This window comes from Mus caroli, unplaced genomic scaffold (assembly GCF_978045245.1).
Source record: "Mus caroli unplaced genomic scaffold, Mus_caroli_1 scaffold_11, whole genome shotgun sequence".
NCBI classification, from domain to species: Eukaryota; Metazoa; Chordata; class Mammalia; order Rodentia; family Muridae; genus Mus; species Mus caroli.
In genome coordinates this window covers 106,446,948-106,460,134 of record NW_028227266.1, presented here as the reverse complement: position 1 = coordinate 106,460,134, position 13,187 = coordinate 106,446,948, and positions in this window count along the sequence as shown.

The following is a 13,187-nucleotide window of genomic DNA, read 5'->3' as shown; positions in this document are numbered from 1 at the left end:
TCCAGAAGGATAGAACTGCCCAGACCTTGGCACCAAACCCTCATTAGGAAAGACCCTGCACTAGGATAGGCCACCAGCGAAAGGACAGCAAGAAAAATCCAGTTTGAACTTGGAAGGCAACTGCCAGCTTGGGAAAGCCCTGAAGAAAGAACTTCTTCAAGCTGGTGGCTGCTTGGCCCACAGCTGTGCCAGCTAGACAGAGGGGGGCTTCCTGAGACCCATTCCCATCGGTCCCAGGAGCCTGACTTCAACCATGAGCCCTGTGGCCACAAGAAACATCTGGACACTGACCTAGTGGTAGATGCGACCTAAGGTAGACTGTCAGAAGGGACCGCCCATGAGCCACCAGTTTCTTCTCCATTAGATGGGGCGCATAGTCTTGCCTGGAATGCCTGGTTCACTGGGGTGGTGGTGGATAATCAAGGGAAGATGTTATCCTATGGGCAGATCTTAGAGCCTTTTCATGTTCCCTATTCAAAGAAGGATGCAGAACAACAGAGCAATGGGACATCAGCCAAGGCTGCAGGCTTCTCAGTCCAGATGTGATAACAGTAGCCCCCACACAGAGCCAGGGTATGAAAGAGGACCCTCACCTCAACACCCCTCTCTGCTTGCTCAACTAGAGCAGGGGTGGCAGGCTCCAGGAAGAATGGGGCAAGCGATGTAAGACACTGTACTAGATTCAGGAGTCATGTATCCCCATGACTGTAAAAATGAGGATTCTTGTCACTGGCCGCCAAGTCTGGGAACAGCCTCCGTGAGGATAGGTCCATGGCCCTTTGGATATCCTTAGGGATTATCTTATGTTTTGAATAACTTCCGAGGTCCCCCCCTTTTTTTATGCTTTTGAGGGGGAAAATGTTCTCTTCTTGGAAGCCTAGTTATCGAGTGTTTGTCTAGCATGTGAGAGACAACACACAAGCACATACTCAATGGCTCTGGAAAAAATTGTCTTATTTGAAATATTGATGCTAGAGCACCCCAAAAGCCTAGCACATCTGCCACCCATATTTCCTTCACTCGTTCTTTCTCTGAGGGACAGAAGGTTAGATCTCACCGTGTGGTGGCTGAAGAGATAGCACAGTGGTTAAGAGCACTGGTTGCTCTTCCAAAGGACCTGAGTTCAATTCCCAGCAACCACATGGTGGCTCCCAACCATCTGTAATGGGGTCTGGTGCCCTGTTCTGGTGTGTCTGAAGAGAGCAATGATAGTGTACTCATGTATAAAATAAATCTTTAAAAAACAAAAACAAAAAAAAAGATCTCACCATGTAGCTCAAGGCAGACTCAAGCTTCCAGTTCTCCCCCTGAGAGAAGGGATTACAGGTGTGTGCCGCTGCACCAGACCCTCATGCGGTCACTGTTTTCTACTGCCTGCTTGTCATAGAAATAAGACGACATGCTTAGCATTCTGGAGGCTAGGGCAGGAAGACCCTGAGTCTGAGGCCATCCTGGGCTACATAGAGTGACCAAAAAGATAATACAGACCAGGATAATATAGTGGTCCCTCCCTGCCCAGCAGCCGGCTTTGCCCACATCTGCTCGCCCATATGTACATTCCTGGAGAGTGACTCACCCATTCATTCCCCAAGGTTTTGCTTTGCTATTGTGGTGTTGGATATTGACCCCAGCATCTCACGTATGTTAGGCAAGTGTTTTACAAAAGAGCTATATCTTCAGTCCCATTTCTGGGGAGGGTGCTGGGGATAAACCCAAGGACTCACACACAGTGGGCACAGGGTCAAATACCAAGCTATATCCCTGTCATCACACTTTTTTGAAGATATATATTTATTTTATTTATATGAGTATACTGTAGCTGTCTTCAGACACACCAGAAGAAGGCATCAGATCCCATTACAGATGGTTGTGAGCCACCATGTGGTTGCTGGGAATTGAACTCAGGACCTCTGGAAGAGCAGCCAGTGCTCTTAACCACTAAACCATCTCTCCAGCCCCATCCTCAAATTTTTATGGAGACTTTTCTACATGCCATACACTCTTAAATGACAGTGACCATGGATAAAGATACCTTTAGCAGAGAGGCATTAGTAATGAACATAGTTATCTCACTTGTTAGAAGATACTTAGTGTGAGCAGGACATCGTGGCACACACTTTCAGTCCCAGACCTCAGGCAGAAAGCAGAGGCAGGTGGATCTCTGTGAGTTCCAGGCCAGCCTGATCTACAGCGTACGTTGCAGGACACTCAGGGTCACACAGAGAAACCCTGTTTTGACAATCAAAACAACAACAATAAAACCAACAAACCAAAATAAAAAAAAAAAAAGTAAGTTCAGGAATTTTGTAGTGAGCAGGGCCAGCCAGTAGAAAGGCCTGAGGTCCTCATATACCTGAGAATAGGAGGGACAGCCAGGAAGTCACTGAGCTAAGTCTAGATGAAGCAGATGGAAATAGATGTGTCCAGTGGGCACTGGAGGGGAAGTGCTCTGGGCCCTGAAATGTAAGAGGAGTGAGATCTGATTCAGTGGGACTCAAAGGGTTTTAAGTTTTCTTTTGTTTTGATTTTTGGGTTTTTGTTGTTGTTGTTGTTGTTTTGCTTTGTGTTTTTGGATGGTCATTTTTAAAAAACAGATGATATATATATTTAAGATTTATTTATTTATGCATTGAGTGCTCTATTTGCATGTATGCCTGCATGACAGAAGAGGGCATCAGATCCCATTACAGATGGTTGTGAGACACCCTGTGGTTGCTGGGAATTGAACTCAGGTCCTCTAGAAGAGGAACCAGTGCTCTTAACCACTGAGCCATCTCTCCAGCCTCTCCCTGTCTCCCAATCTTTTGAGACAAGATCTCCCATCTGCCAAACTTTTTGTTTGTTTGTTTATTTTGGTTTTTTCCAGACAGGGTTTCTCTGTGTAGCCCTGGCTGTCCTGGAACTCACTTTGTAGACCAGGCTGGCCTCGAACTTAGAAATCCGCCTGCCTCTGCCTCCCAAGTGCTAGAATTAAAGGAGTGTGCCACCATCGCCTGGCCTCTGATATGTAACTTTAATTAGACTAAAACACTCTCTTTTGACCAGGCTGACCTTGAACTCATCCTCATCCACCTGCCTCTGCCTCTCCAGGGCTAGGATTAAAGATGAAAGATGTACACACTATTTTTTTTTTAGCTAGTAAATGTAAGTGTTACATAGATTGCTCTAGTTGCTGAACTGAGAGATAACTCAGAGGTTTAACATCTGTACTGCTCTTCCAGAGAACCCAAGCTGATTCCCAGCATCTACATCAGGGGGCTCACAACAGCCCCAAGCTTCAGCTTCAGAGAGTTCCCAAGCCTCTGCCCTTCATGGCACTTACATGTATGTGTTTATACACATTTTTTTTTAATTTAAAACATAAAATGAAATGAAAAAAAAAAAAAAAGGAAGAAAGAAAGACAGACCAGAATTCACTGCTGAAAGGAAACTAGAGACAGAAGCTTGGCTGGGGGATGGGCTGGAGTGAGTTAGGTAGAAGGATGTGGAGGAACTGAGCTGAAAGGCAGTAAAAGAAGGGGGACAGTGACAGCTGGGAATCAGAGAGTGTGGTGTGACTGGGGACCCCCTGACAAGAATGGAAGCCAGCACACACTGAGCCCCAGATGAGCCCAGTACAGTAAGGGACATGTGGCAGGACGCTAGAGGACACATGCAGGAGTTTGCTCTGGTCTCAGTGTAAACTCTAAGCAAATGCTTTTCTTTCTAACAACTTGTAGCTGTGCTACTTGATTACCAGGGAGTGACTTAGAAAGAAAAGCCCTGAACGACGACAACAACAAAAATCTGAAAGATAACATTGCTTTCGGAGAGAGAGCTGGAGAAGGCCCAGCAGGTAGGAAGAAGCACTGGCTGCTCTTCCAGAAAACCTGAGTCTAGTTCCTAGCACCTACACCTGGTGATTCACCACCGCCGCTTGAGACTCTGGTTACAGGCATCTGACACCTTCTTCTGACTTCTATAGGAACCTGCACAAACAGAGCGTGTGTGTGTGTGTGTGTGTGTGTGTGTGTGTGTGTGTGTGTGTGTGTGTGAGAGAGAGAGAGAGAGAGAGAGAGAGAGAGAGAGAGAGAGAGAGAGAAACCTGCTTTCAAAACCTCGCAAGAGCCGGGCGGTGGTGGCACACGCTTTTAATCCCAGCACTTGGGAGGCAGATGCAGGTGGATTTCTGAGTTTGAAGCCAGCCTAGTCCACAAAGTGAGTTCCAGGACAGACAGAGCTATACAGAGAAACCCTGTCTTGAAAAACCAAAACCAGCCGGGCGTGGTGGCGCACGCCTTTAATCCCAGCACTCGGGAGGCAGAGGCAGGCGGATTTCTGAGTTCGAGGCCAGCCTGGTCTACAAAGTGAGTGCCAGGACAGCCAGGGCTACACAGAGAAACCCTGTCTCGAAAAACCAAAAAACCAAAAAACCAAAAAAAAAAAAAAAAGAAAAAGAAAAACCAAAACCAAACCAAAACAAAAACAAAACCCTCACAAGAGCTAGGTGAGGCAGTGGTAAATTTCCAATCCTAATCAGAGACAGGAAGATAGACACAAGTTCAAGGTAGTAAGTATAGTTCACATAGGGAGTCCTAGGCAAACCAGGGCTACATAGAGAGGTTCTGGCCTAACAAAGCAAAACAAAAGTAACAACCCACAAACAAACAAACAAACAAACAAACAACAAACCCAAGGCCTTTAGATAGCAAGCCCAAGCACAGCCAGCCTGCTCAGCCTGAGCCTTGAGCACTGAGGCCCCAAAATTTTCAGCTGGCGGCCTCTGCTGACCTCTGGTGGTCAATAGCCAGAGTCTAGCTTGTGCCGGGACCCAGATAATACCCGAAGAAAAAAGCTGGCTGAAAAGGGTGAAAGAGCTGATCCCAGGCTTGCATCTCCAGTTGAGTAGTGTGGACAGGTAAATACCACAGGGATCCGTCTGGATCCACTTGCTAGCTGACCTTGCATGAGACCCTTTCTCCCCGCCTCCATCTGCCAGATGCTAGGATCACACGCATTCACATTCGGTATCCTGTCCAGTTTATGTAGTGCCAGGGACGAGTTTTTCACGCATGCTACAAAGCCCTCTACCAATTGAGAATTCAGCTATATTCCCAACCAATACCCAGATCCCCTCTCTCACTTGGTGCGGATGGATTGCTTTCAACCCAGTCCCACTGAGCCCCTTCAGGTAGAACTCAGTTTCTGTCCTTATCATACCCATTGACTTTAGGGTCAAACTCCACGGTGCATTCCAACACCCACAGTGCACGTCTTGGGCTGTACACTTAGACTGACCCCGAGCCTTGGTCTTCAGGAAGCAGGCAAGATATCCAGTGGAGAACTACATAAATCACTTTCTAATCTGCAATCTCAATTGTGAAGTAAAAACAGAAAGAGAGGGAGAGTCCTGAACAGAGTGTAAGAAGCACCAGGAAAGAGAGTTGTCAATGGAGGCGTTCTAAGGACCAGCTAATAATGGCTACAAGGGACGCCGGCTTGGATGGATGGATGGATTCTGGTACCAGGCAAGAGAAGAGGAGAGCAACAGGGTTCGGGGCAAGCAAGAAGATGCCAAACAAGGGCTGCTCTGTGGAACTAGGCTTCAACGGCCACGTATCGACGCTTCCGCGGAGGGGGGGACTAGAGCCCAAGGCAAGAAACAAGAAGACCAGGAAGGTGGCAGAAGCCACAAGTGGTAGCTGAAGGCAAGTGAAAACTAGAGAGAGGAAGATGAGGAGCCCGGCCGCCACGGTTCCTGAGCCGTATCGCTCTGTGCCCGCCAGGGGGCGCCGCTCCTCCGCGGAGGAAGCCTCTGAAATCGCGCGCTGTGGCCTAGCGATCCCGGAAGAGGCGGGCAGCTCTCCAGGAGACCACTTCCGGCTTCAACTCGGCCGGGAGCTTGGTTTTGTGGGGATGCAATGAGAGAATTTGGGATGTCGCCAACGGGGACGTGTTAGAGGAGTATGATGCAAAGTCTGAAGACAAGCGGTACCCCATTGTGGGTGTTCATCGCGCAGTTCTATGATCCATGCCTGAGCAGCCCCCAGTTTTTAACAGAGTGAAATACTCCGGTGGACTCTGTCAGGCTGGCAGAAATACATCCTGTAGATGAAGGGGTGCAGAAAGGTGAAGAGACCATTATGGGGACTTTAGAAGTGTTCTTGGGCCGACTACATGGCTCAATTGGTTAAGGCCCTTGGGTGCAAACCTGACATGTAAGTTAAATCCCTGAAACCTACTTAAAGATAGAGTGCCGGGACCGACTCCACAAAGCTGTCTTTCATTATCCACCACACACATTATCTGTAATAATTTGTTTGTTCGTTTAAGACCAGATCTTACTATGTAGCCCCTACTAGCCTGGAACTCATTATATAGACCAGGCTAGCCTCGACTTTACAGAGATCTGCCTGCTTCTGCCTCCTAAATGCTGAAACTAAAGCAATAGCCACCACCCCAGCCTTAAAAGGTTTTTCTTTGTAATGAACTGCCTATATTTGGAGAAAAGGCTAAGCCTTCGGGGAAGGCTAAAAGGAAGACCAACCAATCCCGGGCCTGCTGGAGGAAGCAGAAAAAAACAGCTTCTTAATGTATTTGTATACACAGACCTAAGCCTTCTTCTCCTAGGAGACACCTCACAGCCCTGTGGGACCAGCTTCACTACAACACCCTCCTGTGATGGCCACTCCCTGCCTCCTGGCCTTCCTTCTTGTCAGGAGGCTATATTTTTCATAGAAGCCAGAGAGATCTTTAAAATATTAGATTTGGGAGCCGGAGAGATTCCTCATCAGTTAGAGCATTTGCTGCTCTTGCAGAGAACAGAGTTCAGTTCCCAGCACCCAGGTTGGGCAACTCACAAATGCCATTAACTCCAGCTCGTGGGGGATCTGACACCCTCTTCTGACCTCTGAGGGCACCTGTATTCACATACATGTACTTACACGAAGATATTATACATACGCACGATCATTTTAAAATGTTAGACGGAGAGGCAGGAGAGATGGCTCCGTGATTAAAAGCACTGGCTAGTCTTCAAGAGGACTGGGGTTTGGTCGCCAGCACCCACATGGTAGCTCACAACTATTTGTAGCTCCAGTTCCAGGGAATCCTACACCCTTTTCTGACCTTTAGATACATGCATGCATGTAGGCAAACCCTCATATAAATAATTCCTCTTTTTTTTTTTTTTTTTTTGAAATAGGGTCTCTCGGGCTGGAGAGGTGGCTCAGTGGGTAAGAGCACCCGATTGCTCTTCCGAAGGTCCAGAGTTCAAATCCCAGCAACCACATGGTGGCTCACAACCATCTGTAACGAGATCTGACGCCCTCTTCTGGGGTGTCTGAAGACAGCTACAGTGTACTTACATATAATACATAAATAAATCTTTAAAAAAAAAATGAAATAGGGTCTCACTAAGTACCTTGGGCTGTCCTGGAACTCATTTGTAGACCAGGCTGGCCTCAAACTCAGAGATCTGCCTGCCTCTATCCCCCAAGTACTAGGATTAAAGGTGTGTGCTATGGTGCCCAACTTAGATCTTTTTTTTTTTTTTTTCATGTGCATTGATGTTTTGCCTACATTTATGTCTGTTTGAGGGTGTCAGATCCTCTGGAACTGGAGTTACAGACAGTTGTGAACTGCCATGTGGGTGCTGGGGACCGATTCCAGATCCTCTCAAAGAACAACCAGTGGTCTTAACCACTGAGCCATCTCTCCAGCTGGACTTAAATCTTTTTTTTCAAAAATTAAAACTGGGACTGGAGAGATGGCTCACTGGCTGAGAGCATTTGTTCTTGCAGAAGACCCAGGCTCAGCACCCTCAAGGCAGCTCACAATGTAACTCCAATTCCAGGGGAAGTCCCATAGTCTTCTGGCCTCCATAGGTACCAGACACACACACGTGATGCACATACATGCATGCCGACAAAACATAAATAAATGTTAATAATAATAAAACAAAAATTAAAAAGACCGGGTGTAACTGGGCGGTGGTGGCGCACACCTTTAATCCCAGACTTGGGATGCAGAGACAGCCAGATTTCTGAGTTCGAGGCCAGCCTGATCTACAGAGTGAGTTCCAGGACAGCCAGGGCTATACAGAGAAACCCTGTCTTGAAAAATCAAAAAAAAAAAAGACCGGGTGCAGTGGCACATGCCTTAATACCAACATTTGGGAGGCAAAACAGACAGAACTCTGTAAGTTCAAGGCCAGCCTAGTCTACATAGTGAGTTCCAGGCCAGTCGGGGCTACATAGTGAGACACTGTATAAATAATTAACTAGTTCATTGAAAAACAAATCTTAAAACACAGTGTCAGATCCTGGCACTCTGTCTGAGGTGCTTAGAAGTCAGAATACAGTCTGACTCTTTGTTTGGTTGGATTTTTTTTTTTTTTCAAACAGGGTTTCTCTGTGTAGCCCTGGCTGTTGTGGAACTCACTCTGTAGACCAGGCTGGCTTTGAACTTACAGAGAGCAACCTGCTTCTGTCTTGAAGTGCTGGGATTAAAGGTGTGCATCACCGACTGCCTGGCTGCCTTTTTTCCCCCTACCATTAAGAGTCATAGGTTTGACGCTTTCTCACCCTGTGGCCTTTTATGATCTGACCTCCTCCTCTCTGGTGCTAGTTTGCAGGCTGGCCTGCTGTGATGTCCTCATCTTAAGGCCTTTTTACTGGTTAATGGCTTCCTGGAGAGGCAGCTTCTCCAGCAGCCTCCTTAGCTCTTCACTAGGCTTCTCTCAACTGTCTGATTCACTTTGCTTGTAGTGTTTTGCTTCCTACAGGACAGCTCAATGTCCTGGCCTGGCCCAGTGACCAGCTTTCCTCCCCACAAAAGCTCCCCTCTCTTTCTTCCCTCTCTGTCCAGATCACCATCTACAGAAAGCTCTCTTGCCCGCGTGGCAAGGTGCACGCTGCTTGATTGCTGTTGTTACATCACCTTCATTAGAGCTGTTTTTGCCTCTTCATTAAATTAAATTCCAGGAAGCAGTGCTAATGACCGCACTAACGAGTCACGGGAGAGGCTAGCAGCCCCAGCCTTTGGACAGCACAGAAAGAGGACAGGGCAACAACGTGAGCAAAGCCGGGGCTCCTGGGATAAGACTCATTACCATTTCTGAGGCCCTCCAAGGACCCTGGGCTTCCCATGAGAGGCAGCCTTCTGAGGCTGTATATTGGGCAGGCACAGTGAGAGACTGGGCCATGAGAGGCAGCCTTCTGAGGCTGTATATTGGGCAGGCACAGTGAGAGACTGGACCATGAACTCCTTGAGCATTAAGAGAAAGGAGGCTCAGGGCGTAAAACCCTGAGTGGCCTCTGGGTTCTCTTGTAAGTTCTAGGGCCATTCCTCCTATTTACATCCGACGTGCCATGCCACTGAATGCCTGGACACATGGGATTTACAAGGATCGACATTTTTGACACAGGTCTCTAGTTTGTAGATGCTAGGTGTTCTTCCTCCTCAGAGACATCTCTCACAATGATACTCTTACTCATGTTTCAATCACTGGCCAGGCTCTGTTCTGGTCCAGGAACAGCCAGCTCCCTCCTGTCTCAGTCCTACTGGCTGAGCTGATCCCCTCCTCTGCATGTCACAGAATGGATCCCTTTCCGTGATACACAGTTCCTTCCTCAAGCTGGCATCCCCGCACATGTCTACCCGGTGTATTGTTCAGTACATGCTCCTGAAGGTGGGGGGTCCCCCTGCCTTTCCTGCCCTAGGGTTCTCAGCCCCATTGTTGACACTCAGTAGGTTCCCAGTGCTTGAGCAGATGGGCAGGTGAAATTTCCCTGTATGTTGGGGGTAGATGGTGAAAGGAAGGAGGGAGTAGAAACCTAATCCAGAAACTTCTGGGCAGAGTTCTGAGTCTTCAGTTCTCTAAGCTGAAGTTAGTTAATTATTTGTGAAGAGATGATCAAGAAGGGGAAATTTAGGGTCTAGGTCCCCCTCAGGCTTGGTCATTGCTTTTGGGAGAAGAGTACCCTGGCAGGACCGGGAAGACAGGGGAAGGTAACTCACTCCAATCTCAGAAACACTGCTAGGCCAAGAAGCACAAAGGGGGAAGGAAGTTCAGGGGATAGACCAGGAGGTGGAGCTTGGTCAGGGTAGGGGAAGGGGGGTGCGGCTGTGTGTGTGTGTTGGGGGCAGACAGGACAGGAGTTCCTCAAGCAGGAGTCGTCGCCAAGGCCTTGTCTCCAAGGTGGTGATTTGATGGTCACAGGTTTTTGTCTGGCGATTCCTGAAGAAACCTAATCACATGAAGGTGGGGTCTTTGGGATCTTGGGTCCAGGGCGGCAGACACACCCGTTCTGAAACTGCCTTTGGGGAAGTGCTAGCAGCTTCCTCTTCCTGGCGTCTGTAGGCTTCAGTGTCACAGCCCACTGAAGGGGGTCTCTGTTCCTCACCCTGTGGGGACTGTGGATTGACAGGAACTCAGGACAAGCTGGACACACGCTCTGTGGCCTGTGGTGAGCCACAAGGCTCTTCTGGCTCTGGGGGTGAGACAGCAGTTCCCTAAGCACTCTCTATCTGGGGGCTGTTCACTCCCACTGCTGGACCTAGGCTCACTCCTTTTAGGATCAAGTGTAGGTGGTGCTGGGCTCACTGGGCCAGGGAAAATTCAGGTTTCCTCTAGTGCTCATGACTCTTACGTTCGTTCTCACACACACACACACACACACACACACCAGCATGACCTCCTCTGAGGCATTCCTGGATTCCTCTCCTAGCCTCATAGTGACTGGAGAGAGAGGCTGGTTCATCCTGGTCCCCAGTTGGTCCAGTTATAAATAAGGCGTTTCTCCACCTCTAACCCTCAATTTCCCACTTTCCTGTCCTTTCTCCTTTACATGTGTGGTTCCTTCCTCTCTTCTTCCTTCACCCTTAAACGTTTTAAATTTTAATTTTTTTAGATTTATTTATTTTAGTTCATGGGTAGGAGTGCTTTGCCCGCGTGTATGTTTCGGTACCACTTAGGGCGCAGTGTCTGAGGAGGTCAGAAGAGGATGTAGGATCCCCTGGAATTGCAGTGGAGAGGGTTGTGAGCCACTCTGTGGGTGCCCCTAACTGCGGAGCCACCTCTGCAGCTCACCAGGCCTCGTTCTGTTCCGTAATGCTCCCCCTCACTGTTTTCCCATAAGCATTCAGGATATCTCTTCCACCAAGAAAGTTCCCTGGTCTTCCCTGGTAACGTTAGTTTTCTCTCTCTCTCTCTCTCTCTCTCTCTCTCTCTCTCTCTCTCTCTCTCTCTGCGTGTGCTATTATGGCATGCTTTTCTTATTGTCATGGGAAGATCTGAAACAAGGTGCTCACTGTATAGCCCAGGCGGTCACAGATGTGTTAGCTGAGGATGACCTCAGACTTCTGAAACTCCAACCTCCACCTCTGCATTGCTGGGATTACAGGTATGGACACTACAGGCAGCCTAGGGCAGAAATTTTTATAGTGGTCTACATTCATCTCTAAGATAAGGATATCCCAAATAGCATAGAGTAGATTTGGGGTAATTTATTAACTTACCCCATATTGACCGTCCAGATACAACCTGGAAACAGGAACCTGGGTTGCCGAAATCCACCACCAGACTCACTCCCGGAAGAAGGGACAGTGAATGCCAGAGAGACCTAGTCCACAGCCGGGAGACCAAGAAAACAGTTGGGGATGGTGGTGGTTAATGGGATAGAGGATGAAGTAGTAAAGTCAGGTTAGGGTGCTGCTTTAGTGGCCCATTCCTATAATCCCAGGGATGGACAGACCCCGCCTTGATCCTGAAATACCATCTCAGTGTCATACACACACACACACACACACACAGAGTAGCTGGAAGCAGGAGGATTGCCACAAGGTCAGCCTAAAGTAAGCCTGATTTATCATCATCATCATCATCATCATTATTATTATTTTATTTCTCTGCCAGTGAAATGAGCCAAGTCAAGCTGAATTAGAGTATATAGAAGCATTTTATTGGAAGCCCATTCTCAGGTTCACTGGTTCCAAGTGACCATGGGGAAGGAGACAGAGGGGAGGAGGGAGAGAAAATGCAGGGGTGAGGGAAGAGACTAAGATGTCTGGATTATATAGAAAAGAGCTTCCTATGGGCTGGAAAGTTCAGAGCAGAGGGTGGGGTATGGCCTGTAACAGGTAAGGACTTTGGGATGGTGGGAGAACCTGGAGGCCAGGTCTACCTTGGTAGGTAAAGTATAGGTAAAATATGCCCCTCAGCTATTTTTACAGGGTCTAAATCCCAACAATTTATGATGATGATGATGATGATGAGACAGGGTTTTTCTGTGTAACAGTCCTGGCTGTCCTGGAACTACTATGTAGATCAGGCTGGCCTAAAACTCAGAGATCTGCCTGCCTCTGCCTCCTCAGTGCTGGGACTGAAGGCGTGCACCACCATACCCAGGTCGGCCTGATTGTCATAGAGAATTTAAAGTTGTCCTTTGAGTCTTAAAAAAAAAAAAAAAGTCACTATTTTAACAATTTAAATTACATTCCTTGGTCCTGTGCATTGAGAATAGACCCACTTTGCAGGTAAGGAAGCCAGGATATAGAAACCATCTGACACTTGTCTCAAGTAAGACACAGTCAGAAGTATCCCAGAGTCCTTTCAGGCAACAACTGCTCTACCTCGAGCAAAGTTTATTTGTTTGTTTGTTTGTTTGAGACAGAGTCTCTCTATGTATCCCTGGCTGACCTGGAACTCTTTTTTTTTTTTTTTTTTTTTTTTGTAGATCAGGCTGGCCTTGAACACACAGAGACCCATCTGCCTCTGCCTCCTGAGTGCCTCCTGAGTGAGATTGAAGGTATCCACCACTACTCCTCTGACTTCTAGTGAAGCTTAAAGCAGTCTTTTGCAAGGTTTTATCCTCAGGGAGCCAGAGGTTTGTAGAATGGAAGTGACACGCTTTCTCTCGGTCATCCTTGTTTCTCTTTATAGCTCTGACTGTCCTGGAGCTCACTTTGTAGACCAGGCTGGCCTCGAACTCAGAAATCTGCCTGCCTCTGCCTCCCGAGTGCTGGGATTAAAGGCATGCGCCACCACGCCCGGCCGTTCTCTCGGTCATCCTAACAGAGGCATATTTGGTGGGTGTGAAGGGCTAGCTCTGGCTAGTGGGAAGGACCATGAAGTGACTGCCCAGGAATGGGTACCAGTAGGGCAGGATAGACTCAGTTCTGGGCACCATGGATTTGAGGGAGTCTGA